The sequence below is a fragment of the Eulemur rufifrons genome, chromosome 16 (assembly GCF_041146395.1).
Source record: "Eulemur rufifrons isolate Redbay chromosome 16, OSU_ERuf_1, whole genome shotgun sequence".
NCBI classification, from domain to species: domain Eukaryota; kingdom Metazoa; phylum Chordata; class Mammalia; order Primates; family Lemuridae; genus Eulemur; species Eulemur rufifrons.
The window spans coordinates 46,588,964-46,602,604 of NC_090998.1; positions in this window are offsets into that span (position 1 = coordinate 46,588,964).

Genomic DNA, 13,641 nt, shown 5'->3' on the forward strand with positions numbered 1-13,641 from the left:
TAAATGCTTAGATAGTCCTTCTTTCAGACTTAATGGTATTTTGTTATTATTGAGTTTCTTGTGTCTATCTTGAGAAGCGTTAATGTGAATAGAAATGTTCCATCTTTAAATATAAACACTTATTAAAGTTAAGCTTACAGAATAAATAAATGTATTACAACTTTAGAAATTATGATCACTTTCCCTGATAAATTTCATACTATTTTTGATTCATGGTGATTTTGTTTTCTTCACACTATATTCAAAGTGCTGAATTTAGTCCCCTACTTTGGCAAAACTCAAGGAAACATCCCAGAGTTGACAAACTGATTGTAATAGGGACATTCTTTATTAACATCTTTAATTGCATATTTTAAAACTAAGTCTCAGAAATTTCTCTTGATAGAATTTATTCTATGGAATTTAGTACACAGGGCAGGTACATTCTTTGCTCTCTATTTCTCATCCCATTCTTTGTACATCTCACTATTTTGGATTTGAACATCCTGATGGAATCTGTCTTTACTTTTCTGTTTTCTTACTAAATAAGAGGCTACTTCTCTGGAGGAAAAATAAGCCAAAAACAATGAATTTTGTCTTTATGTTGAAATGTATCCTTCCCAGTAAGAGAAATCCATCATATGAAATAGTAAATAGACTGCCATCTAAAATAAAATGTTTTACTGGTTAAGTTTAGGACGTTGAAAAAAAAAGAAAAAAGTATTACCTAATAGAAAATTCTAAACTGGTAGCATTTTCATTCAATTGTGAAGTGATTGTTTTTTTCGCCATGTTAAATTTCCTCTTCCAACATTTTCTATTATGAGACTCAGATGAGTGTCAATAGACAGAAGCCTATCTATATGGCCTCCTTTTAATCACCAATTGCACATGTAAGTAAGTGATAAAAGACGGCTGTAAAGCAGAGACATTGTCTTCAAATAAAGGCAGATGAAAACTTTGTAATTAACTATGGAAATTACTAATCAAGTCAGGAAATAAAATAAAAATTGTATTTACCATTATGATCTGATGTAATTTTTCCTATGTATTTACTTACATGTGTGTATTTACTTATTGTGAAACAGTTTGTATAGAAGTTGATCAACTATATTAAAACTTGCATATTCTCAGGGAGCCCATATTATAAAAAAGCCATCAATTATAATTTTTCTCTTAATAAATCTTAGAATTAAAAAAATCCATACATGAGAATTTTTAACTGTATTTTCTGAAGTTGAAACTTCTGGAGCATACAAATATACTTGTTTTATCAATTGTCTTCCAAAAGCCCTAATAGTATACAAAATATAAATATATATTCATGACGAAGTGTCTTTGTACCAAATAAAGTTATGCTATAGGACTTCTATAGAATTTCTCTGAGCCTTTAAATTAATAGTATTTATTATGCATATAAGAAAGGAGATAACATATATATTATTTTCCATACTTGTTTCACCTTGGAGTCCCATTATACACATATGTGCATGTGCATATATGTGTGTGTATGTATGCGTATGTGTGTGTTCAGTTAGGCATCCATTAACATGTGCCAAGACATCATATAGAATACAACTTAGGAAAGTATCCATATAAATTTTTTTAGTTTACTTTCATACCTTTAGGAAAGCCTAAACTGATTAAATAATAATGAAACATGTAAAGTATACTTAATAAGGTACATTGGTACATGGTTGTTTTTATTTATTTAAATATTGCTGTAAACTATCATCCAGTAAAATCATGTATCAATGTTGAGTAATTTTTGATTTTGCTGAACTTTTACAAGGCCTTAGTCTCATAAATTTAGAAAGTACTTGAACCATGCATATATGTTAGTACATTTTCCCAGTGTTTTAACGAAATGTTGTCTCTTTAGTGTGGTGTTTACTAAATTAGGCATTCATGTAATAAAAAATCTTACCATCAGAAGGTCTGGATTGAAAACTTTCTCCACCATTATAAGCTCTGTGACCTTGATTGTACACCAAAGAATAACTCTTGGTTTGTTTTTCTCTTTTGTAAGATTGTATTTACATTCATGTGTGAAGTCTGGTGAAGCTATTTTGAGTTTGTCAGTGTGCAGAAGCCTTAGTAAGAATGATGGGGTATTTCCAGAAAGTGACTGGCTAAGGGCAAACCAAGTTGAACTCTTCTCCATTAGGGTTTATGCAGGGGAAGCAGCAGTGAAAGCAAAGCCTTCTGGAATAGAGTCACATGGCAGATTTATGCCTAAAGGGAGAGTTTTCATTGTAAAAAAAAAAAAATAGGTTTTGTTATATGACAATTCCAGTCTAAAATATAATGACATGAGATGAGCACTTGTTCTTTCATTTTTTTTTTTATCTTCACTCTTGTTTCTCCTTGTCAAGCGTCCCCAAGGTCTGACTCTGAACTCCTTGTCTCTCTCTTCTTACCATAGGACTTTCTGATTCTATTACTGCTGTTTCACCCGTGTCTTAAGATATTATTATTGCCCATTAAAATATCTTTCTTTTACATGCTGCGTGTCCCAGGTGAGCTCTTCTGGCAGTCTTCAGAGGTAAATGTTAAGAAGACTGAACCATAGTAGTAAAGACAAGAAGGCAACTGCCAAAATGTGACCAAAATTATATAATTATGTTCTTTGGGAGTTCTTGTGACATCCATAGAGTGAGAATGGAACAGCTTTGTCCAAGATGTTGGGTAAAATTGAACATGATGAGAAACAGTGAATCAGAAATGTCTCTGGGGCAGGGATATTAATTTATGACTCCTTTGCCTATAGAAGTAATGGAACACTTGTCTGCAGTGTGGAGGAGACAGTGTTGGAAAAGAGTGAGCATGTGAGGGCCGGGGAATAAACCTTAAGAGACTCCAACCTTCAACATTAAGGGAGGAGTAAAAGAGAAGAAATCTAATAAAGTACTTGGAGTTAAGGAGAAAATCCAGAAGTGTTGTTTAACAAAAACCGAGAAGCAAGCATTTCAAGAAAGAGGTGTTCACTAGCATCAAGGTAAGGACTGAGGACTGTCAATTACATTTAGTGACTTTGAATTCTTTGGAAGCCTTAGAAAGAATTGCTATGGTGGAAAGAAAAGAAAGGAAGCTATACATGAGCAGTTTGAGGAGTGTGTGAGGTCTGAAGAGATTTAAATGAGTCTTGAAAACATTTTGGTTTTCAAAAGGCCAATCATGGTGCAGTAGCTGGCAGGGGATGAGGAACTAAATAAGGCTTTTTGTTTGTTTTATATTTATGAGATTTATATATACTATAAAGTATGCAACCCAGTAACAGCCATATGGACACCATACATACATAGGACAAGGTTATGGGGGGAGCAGGGAGCTTCCATGCCCTCTCTGGCACGACTTTTCCAGAACCTTGATGTGTTCATCAGCCTGGAAGCTCCTCATACCCCTTAAGTAAAGTTGTTTTTGTTTTTTTTTTTTAAGTTGTTATTCTTTTCATGTAAAGACTGAGCAATTTAAGAAGGAGTAGGAATAATACATGGAGAAAAAATAAATAATAAAAAGGATAATTTATTATATGATTTCCAAAGATGAGAGGGAATAAAGTCCAATGCAGAAGTGGCAGCAACAGTCTTAGGGAGAATGACAGGCAGGTTCTTTAATTAATAGCATTAAAAAAAAAAGATGTATGTGCAGATGTGGGTAGGTTAGAATGCTTTATGTAAAGAAAATGAGGAAGTTTTCCATCTGATGGTTTTTATTTTCTTCTTTAAAATAGAAGTCAAATCACTTACTAAGAGTAAGCAAGATAAAGTTCATCCACTGTTTGAAAAAATAGTAGAGAAGGTTTGAGATAATTGTGGAGAACATAAGAGTGAGTTGGACAATCAGAGAAACGTGTCAGTGCAGAGGGCCCATTTGAAGTTGTTTCTTCTCAATTAACTGTGGAATTAATATATTGTCTAATAAGATATTTTTCAGTGGTTTGAAGATTATCAGTGCAGGCTTAGAGAAAACAGATGGTTAGGTTCATTCAGAGTAGGGGTTTGGACAGATGTGTTCAATTAAAAATTAAAGGGAAAGAGTTTAATTTTGTAGGGGATTACTGAAATAATGAACCTTAAAATCTAAGGAGGATAAGGATGAGGGGACCACCAAAACACTTGGTTCCTGTTTTGAGAAGAACAAAATGTACAGATGCAAGTTGAAAAGGGAGTAGGTAATATTTAGAGTGAAATGTTTATTAGTTTTATAGTTGTTATATGTGTTGACAAGAGCCAAAGTGTGATGGTGAGAGTAGCTAAAATAGAGGAAGAGAAAGTCATTGAAGGTGAATCATTTGAATCACTGGGAGGCCACTAGAGTAGACACACCATTCATGGGAGACATTTTAGTCACTAGGGCAATAGGTAGGTGTGAGATATAGAGGGTTTAGGAGGAATTCTGTAAGCCAGGTGACGAAATTGCTAACACATAAAAGGGAGTGACATGAAAATTGGTAAATGAGAGTAATAATCACCAGTGCAAATGTTGGAAAGGAAGAGAGTGCTGTAGCTGAATACTGTCAATCTCGAAGCAACATTATTCTCTTAAGAAGACAGAGAAATTATGATTCAGCAGCGGTGCTGGCGATGGGTGGAGGGGCAAAGATTGCACATCTCATCCCCAAGATTAGTGAGGAATGAGGACATCAGCAGCTTGAGAAGACAGAGAAAATGGGGTAGGGTGGGTAGAACTGGGTTTACTTAATTCAAAGAGGTTGAAAAAGCACTTTAAGGATATATAGGAATCTTCTAGGAATTATGGCATTTCTAACGGTCACAGTTCGAAGTGTCTCTTTTGGGAGATCAGGGCCAGGTCAATGAAGTATTAGATTTTAGGAACTATAGTGCAGAGAAAGATCAACAGGCAAGGGATCAGTAGGAAAGGGAAAAGTATAAGGCCTGGAGGAGGTAACGGCTTGCGATCAGGTGACTGATAAGAACTAAAAAGTGAGTATGATGGATTTGGGGTCAACAGTTACATTAAAGAGAGTATCTGGGTACAGCAGCTACGTGAACATTTATCAGCTCAGCTGATGAAACCTCATGAACTATTTGAGAGGATTAAATAAGATTATTTATGCAGAATGCTTTATAAAATAGAGAATAATATATGGATGTCCATTATTACTGAAATATCTGAATCAAATTTAGTAAAACAATTTAGTGAACAATCAAGATCCCATCTTTCCTCTTCTAAAGCTAAAAGCATCATTCCCATGATTACTAGAGTTATTAATAACAATACAAAAGAGCATATGATGACATAATGTACCTAAGATTTAAATTTGATCAAATTCTGTTCCACATTTATTCTAGTACATGCTCTTTAATATCATGTTGTCTCATTAATCACCTTTTCTGATAGGATATGATTTGAAGGAATCTAGGGAAAGGGTCTAGTTCCCTAGACGTTCCCTACAGGCTACAGCGCTTCTGAATTTTCACCAATATGGAGTCAATCATTTGGCTTACCATTATAGTTTTTCTATCAGATAAATTCTAGAAAATTTAATATATAGACTACAGTCATGCCTACTTTAATATAAATTTATTCATCAGAGCTCTTTATTTCTGTAGTTTTCAGAGATTGTGAATGTTTGGCATAGGAAAAATTGGGTCAAAAAAACAGTATGGAGATTCCTCAAACAGCTAAAAGTAGACCTACCATTCAACCCTGCTGGCAATCCCACTACTGGGTATCTACTCAAAGGAAAATAAATCATTTTATCAAAAAGATACTTGAACTTGAGTGTTTATCACAGCACAATTCACAATTGTCGAGATGTGGAATCAAACTAAGTGACCATCAATTCATGAATGAATAAAGAAAATGTGCAGGCCGGGCGCGGTGGCTCACGCCTGTAATCCTAGCACTCTGGGAAGCCGAGGCGGGTGGATTGTTTGAGCTCAGGAGTTCGAGACCAGCCTGAACAAGAGCGAGACCCCGTCTCTACTAAAAATAGAAAGAAATGATCTGGCCAAATAAAAATATATATAGAAAAAATTAGCCGGGCATGGTGGCGCATGCCTGTAGTCCCAGCTACTCAGGAGGCTGAGGCAGTAGGGTCGCTTAAGCCCAGGAGTTTGAGGTTGCTGTGAGCTAGGCTGATGCTATGGCACTCACTGTAGCCCGGGCAACAGAGCAAGACTCTGTCTCAAAAAAAAAAAAAAAAGAAAGAAAGAAAATGTGCAATACATATAGCATGGAGTACTACTAAGTCATAAAAAGGAATGAAATAATATCATTCACAGCAATGTGGATGGAACTGGAAACTATTATCCTAAGTGAAGTATCTCAGAATTGGAAAAACAAATACCACATGTTGTCATTAATAAGTGGGATGTAAACCATGGGTGCACGTGGGCACAAAAAGACATAAAGGACATTATACAGTAAGAAAGGAGGAGGCTGGGAGAGGTACAAGGGATAAAAACTTACTTAGCAGGAACAATAAAGAATGTCCTGGTGGCAGGCACACTGAAAGCCCTGATTTTAGCATTATAGAGTGTATCTATGTAACAGAAACTTTTGTACCTACTTTATGTTTTGATATAAACAATAATTTTGACATCACAAAAAAAGTAATTTTGAAAGACAGCATCCTCCTACATTGGATGGCCCTTGGTGGGACATCACAGAGAATAATATTGGGTTGTATGTAAGTTCTGGGTATTGGAGGGCACAAAAATTTAGAATGAGAATCACAAATTATATGTAAGAATGCTTTATAAACAAACTACTTTCTTCATAAATGTGTTCATTATTACTTACTTTATTTACCTTTTTAAATAAAAATATCATTCACAGGAAGGCATAAATTTTTCTTTTCTGCCTAAAAAAGAGGACCAAATATTGCACATGATATTTGATTTTTGATTTAGTGAGGATAAATAGATCTTTCATTTCTCCTATGTTTCAATGGATATCTATCTTTCCATGTAATCTTCCTTTTGATGGGCACATTTAAAATAATTGTTTTTTTTAAATAGGAAATAATTTTTCAGTCGTGGACAAGTATTAACATGGCAAGATGGCTTTCACTCCCTTTTCTCATTTCATTGTCACTCTGCATCTATGTATTCCCTTTGGATGTGAGATAACTGCCTAAATACGTATGCACATAAAGCCAGGTGCTCTCAGGGCCAAATGAGCTATATTAATTTAAGAAGAAGTTACATAAACAATTTCAGAATTATTTTTATTAAGTTATACAAGATTGTAATTTATTAGTTCACCACACATCTATGAAACTGCTAATTTGTAGAAATTAAGGATCTTGGTTAAGTACATCTGTACCAGAATGTTACAAATATATATGTATGGATATATATGTGTGTGTATGTAGACACATAAATCATATTGCAAAGAAAAGCTGTTACCTTAATCTATTTTATTACCATTTGAATATCACTGAGAGAGATCATCCTTCGACTAATTATCTCAGAACTGTTTCACTAAAATCTGACTAATTCATTTTACATATATAAATATATAAAAATTTAAGTAAATACATATTGATTTTCTTGGCGATTATAAGTCTTGAAAATCCAAGATATTTTAATACTTGCCTCCTTCAATAATGAGATACATTTTGGTTTAACATTAAATGAGGGAATTCAGAAACAGATTAGTTCAGATAGTATAAGTGCTACCTTCTGGTCTTGATTTTTTTTTTTTCCTTTTTACCCCTAAGTAATATGTGATGTGAAAATAAACTTTGGAGCCCATATGAGAAAAAAGATAGTCATGTGTATATTAGAATGGAATAGAAATAAGTAGCATTTCACAATATTCTGAAAATTTGCTTTATAACCCTGAATTATCCATATTTAGATACTCGTTTGTCTACTTATTGTAGTTTGTAGTGCCATCTGTAGACTCATAAATATAAGCCAAATTTATTTCTCATAAAAATGGTATAGATCATTTACAATATTTTGTTTTAAAAAGAAGCAAGTATTTTTATAGCATAAGAAATATGCTTTACTTTATTCCATTGACAAACCAGTATTCCAGATGCTTTAGGTTCAAAGTTTAATTTTCAAGTGACTTGCTTTGATTACGAAACTTGAACAAGGTTCTTTCTGACAATCTCCTCACTTGAAAAACAGGAAAATAATATTGACTTCATGGCATTCTCAGCCTAAAAAGTCAATGAAAACAGTAACTATTCTCACCTGTCTTGGCAAGAAAAGCTCTTGATCTAAAGTATTTAAGGTCAGAACATCTGGGTCATGATCTGGATGGTGTGTAAATGCCAAACAATGGTGGGAATAATCTATTATTAGACTTTTTTCTAACTAAGAGAAAACAGAATTCTTCCATAAACTATGGAGAGGAAGATACGACCTGTTTAAACAACCTGTACAAATACAAGAAAAGAAGGTGATTATTTGTATGATGGGGAAATTTTAATAAGCCTTGGCTATATCTTTCGCTTAGAGTAACTATTAATTCATGCCTTTCACGTGATATATATGCCTCCTTTTTACTGTAACATGGAAAAACAGAACTACAATTTAAATTCATCTATTATATTTCATTGTCCAATATCTTTCCTTTCAGGCCAGTATATTATTCACAATCAGTTAACTTTGTGAGATATAGAGACAACAAATGAACAAAGGCAATTAAGATATACAAAAGTAATTGTTGACTAATAGCACAACAAAATAGTTCGTAAATACTTTTCTCTGTCACTATTATAATGTGCGATTACTTTTTAAGTGAGTCAAGGACAATGATATAATTTTAAGACAGACTAGCCACACCTATTTCAGTTATAAATAACACAGAAATAAAACCTAATAATAAAAGTGATACCTAAATGAAATGATCATTAAAAAATGGTCCTAAGTCTCCTCCACCTCCCTAGCCTAGAAAAACTTGTCATTGAACAAGTTTCTTTGCCTTCACTTTGTTAGGCTGTTGTGAGAATTCCATTAAATAATCCATCATCTGAGAAATTATCTAACATGTTGTAAGGATTATGTGGGTGTATTATTTTAGATAATATTTTCTAAGATAATATAGAAAAGTGATTGGCATAGATTTAGAGTATAATAAGCACTCAATAAATGATAGTCTATCATTTTGAAGTCTACATGTGTTTTCCTTAAGAAGCTGGGGAAGAAATGACTTTAAAGAAATCAAATAAAAGACAAGTATACAAAGAATGCATTACCCAAGAGTATAGTGTCTGACACTATACTCTGTCATGTTTATCTGATGACATTAATTAATCCAGGCTCCACACACTTTTTGGCTTTTGTTTATGTACCTGGAATTCCCTTTCTCTATACACATTAGCATTTATGCCCCAGCTTGTCTAATGGTCCTTTCTTTATTTTAGTGACTTCTTCCATTTTCAGTCCAGCCCTACTTATCCAGCTCTCGCTAGGCAGCTTAAACATTTTAGTCCTTACCTTTGCTTCTCAGATAAGCCATTGCCAATCACTGATTTTTATACAACTACAACCCAGTCTCCCTGACATGTTGGCATCTAGTACTGTGGTTTAGAAACCTTACTTGAGGTTCTTCTCAGTCATACTCTGGTCTGGCTGAACTTGACAGCTTTTTGAGTTCAGCCCCTGCTGTAAATTAGCATTACTGTCTGGGCATGTATTCTTGAACAATCTCTTCTTCACTATTGTTATAAATTTGTAAAACTGTACACTGGTTTAAGTTAGTAAACTAGCATTTTTAATACTTCATTCTACTGAACATTAATTTTGAAATAATATTAGTGGGTACTTCTCCTAAAAGGACCACTGTGATCAAATTGTTTCAGAAATACTAGACTGTAATCATTTCCCTTTGAGGTTCACAGGCTACCTTGACATGGCAGAGAAAGACCTAGAGAAGTCTGGTGGCAAGGACACTTGTTTAACTGCAATTAACAGAATACTATGGCTGAAGAATACAATGAATTTAACAGTAACTTCTTATAGTTTTATATTAAAATATTTCTAGTATTTTTCTTTGTGGTCATACCTCATAAAGGTAGCCAATAAATTAGGCTGAACCCCTTGCTTCTTCTGGCATAACATGCATGGAAGTAGCTCTTTTTGGATAATTAACCCAGGTCAGAGTCACAAATGGCCTCCTCTAGGAGGAGCTCTAGGACTCAGAGCTTCTAGGGCCATGCACAGCAGGAAACAGAAGGGATAAATTCTCAGTGCAGCCCTTTATGGAGAGCTCATTAAAATGTAAATCTTAGTCCAACTCCATATCTACTGAATCTGTTCTCTGAGAATAGGGCCCAATAATCTACATTTTAAACCAACAATCTGATTGTTACAGCACACCAGCCAGAGTCCATTCTGAAGAAGTAGCATGCTCTACCACAACAGAATAAAAGAAATAGAAATTCTAACTGAAAGGATAATTTTGTACCATACAATTGTAGGAGAATAGACTCTTCTTAAAAGGAACCATAGAAAGGGTGGTGGGTAAGACTCTGGTTAGAACACAACATTTTTCAGTAAATCTCAAATCGTTTAGTTCACTTCCTTTGGAAATTATCTGTCTGTTGGTTCTGATGTTGACCTGATTTTTCACTTACTCTGTTTCTTCTCACCCAGTCTTGGGTTGATTAGTACCTCCTTTATTTTATGTCCTATATCCAATTTTTGGTTTTGACACTACTTACTTGAATCAACTGTGATCACACTTTGCTAGAAAGTTTCAGTCTCTTTTTGCCTTCCTAGTGCATACATCATTGGCTCAAACTCTGACACTATTACATCTATGCAAAACATGAGGACTCTTACATCATTAGCTTATTAGCCCATCCAAATTTGTTTTTAAAAATCTCATAAGTATTTAGATGGACATTTCAGAAATAAAGATGTTTCATGGTTCCCACTTTCCCTTTTGTCTTCTCTCAGGTTAAGAAACCAGAAAACTGCCTTTGACTTTTCATTTGTATGCTTGTTAACTTCCTGTTTAGCCAACAAAATAGTGGGTTTGACAAATAGGCAGAAATTGTGAAAGTTGTTTGTATTTAACTGAATATTTCTTTAGCTCAATGGGATCAAATCAATAAAATATGATAAAACCATATACTCATTATTTCAAAAAAGAGCAGCTGCTTCAGGGAATATTGAGAGAGTTATTAATTCTACCACTACCTCTCATTAAGGTTCAATATCTCAAGACATGATTTCCTAAATAAAATACACCTCAGTGGGAAAAGCACACTTGTAGAATATGTACTGTTATTCTATTTGGTGTATTTCCATTATTAGTTTTATGGTAGAGAAAGCATTGTGCAATCTGAAATGGTTAAGAAATCAGATACAGTTTATTTCCATGGCAAAGGTTTGTAGCTAGCCATGGTTTGGAAATGCCATTGAGGAATGAGTCGTGAGTCTTGGCAAAGATGAATTCTTACTGCTATGGGCCATATGTGTGTTTAATTGAGTTTGCAACTTTCCAGGCAAGATGCCAAATGCATAGCCTACCATCTGGTAAAAGAGGTAATGTGTTCTGTCTTGTTCTCACCAATTTTAGATGCACAAGAAGACTCAAATTTGTTCTTTGGAAGACTTCTATCCAAATGAAAATTCAAGCAACACACAGACTAAGTCAAATAACCAATGTATTTAAGTTTTTAATTAGTTGGGTGTAAACTCATATCCATACACCCAAAGGAGCTCAAAGTAGTGAAAAATTTTTGCCCAAATAGTTACCCCAATTATAAAATTTAAAATAAATAATAGAAAGGAGACTGAAACGTGGTCTTGCTAATAAATTATCTAACAGAGACAAATAAACTATCTAACAGGAAAATGGACAGAAAGATAACTGCCCTGTGTTTGTTTAACTGCTCTCTTTAAGATTAACCACCTGTGGAGATTGTTTTTACAGCATTTGAAAGGAGCTGAGCACATAGCAAGGGAGTATAAATCCTCTTCTTCTGCCAGACCAGACTGGCCAGACCATATTCCAGAGGAGACTGATAAGAAGGCCTCAAGAAAACAAAAAGAAGGGGAGACAACAAACACCCTAACATCTCACAGCTGTCTCTTGCTAATCAGTCTGCAGCAATAAATTTTTCTTTTTTTTTCTTCCTTTTTCCCCATAAAAATCCTGAGCGCCTTCTGCTCTGGGCTGACACTTCTCCTTTCTTTCTTGTGTTGAGCCCTTTCCCTTTCTCTTTAGGGGAAAATAAACTTTCTTCCTTTAAAACTATCCTATTCTTTGTGTTGAGAATTCTTTCTCTTCCTGAGCCATGAGTCCCCACCCTAACTGACAGTTACTCTAACCATTTGTGCCCCATTCTTTAAAATTAAACAAAGCAGAAAAAGCAAAGCAAATCAGCAACAACAACAATAGCAACAAAAATCCCTCAAATTCTTAGGAGGAAATTTCAGAATATCTATCGAATTTAACAGGGAGGTTTATACAGTACATATGATTGTTTTATACTCTCCTATAACTAGAAGTTCAATCAAATTATATAAATAGTTTAAGAGAACTTTTAAAACATCTTTATTGAGGTGTAACTGACACACAATAAAATGTGCATATTATATTATATTATAAGATAGCTATTTGGTAAATTTAGACATCAACACACTCAAGATAATAAACATTTCTATTAATCTCCAAGGGTTCCCTCATTGACCATGGAAATACCTCCTTCCTTGTTCCCTCTCAACTCCACCCCCAGGCAATCACTGGTCTGCTTTCAGTCACTCTTGTTTATGTTTATTTCCCCCTAAAGTTTTATATAAACTTATTCCTAAAGTAGACCTTCCTTTGTCTGACTTCTTTCACACAGGGTAATTATTTGGGGTTTGATCAATGTTTCAATAGTATCAATAATAGTTCATCCTCCTTTTATTACTGAATGCCATTTCCTTGTTTGGTTAGCACAATTTTTTATACATTTACCTGGTGTTGGACATTGATGTTGTTTTATAGGTTTTGACTATCACAAATAATACTACTAGAAAAATTTGTGTATATGTATTTTTGTGGGTGATTGATTTAACTTCTCTTGGGTAAATCCCTTGAGTGCTATTTGTGGCTGGGTCATAGGATAGGTATATGTTAGCTATGTAAGAAACTATAAGACTATTATTTTTCCAAAGTGGTTATACCATTTCTCATTCCTTCCAGCAGTGTAGGAGAGTTTCCAGCCACTCCAAATCCTTATCAATTCTTGGCATCATTAGTCTGGTCAGTCTTTAATTTTGACTATTCTGTTGGTTGTGTGGTATCTCATTGTGATTTTAATATGCATTTCTCTACAACCCAATAATGTTGAATATCTTTTCATGTGCTTGTTTACCAAACATATATCTTCTTTGGTAGCATGTTTATTTTGCTCATTTTTAAATTTGATCAACTTCTAATTACTGAGTGTTAAATTTTACTCATATATTTGATATATACATACTTCATCAGATACATATACACTTACCAAATATTTTCTCCCAATTGGTGGCTTTTTATTTTTTGTTACCATACCTTTTCAACAATGTTTTAAATTTTGATAAAGTCTAATCATTAATTTTTAAGATAGTTTTGTTTTTCATCTCTAATTTAAGAAATATTTGTTTTATCCAAGATCATCATGATTTTCTCCTGTTCAAGAAATCTCAGAATTTTTTATTTTATATTAGCTCTCTGATACATTGTGGGTTTTTTTTT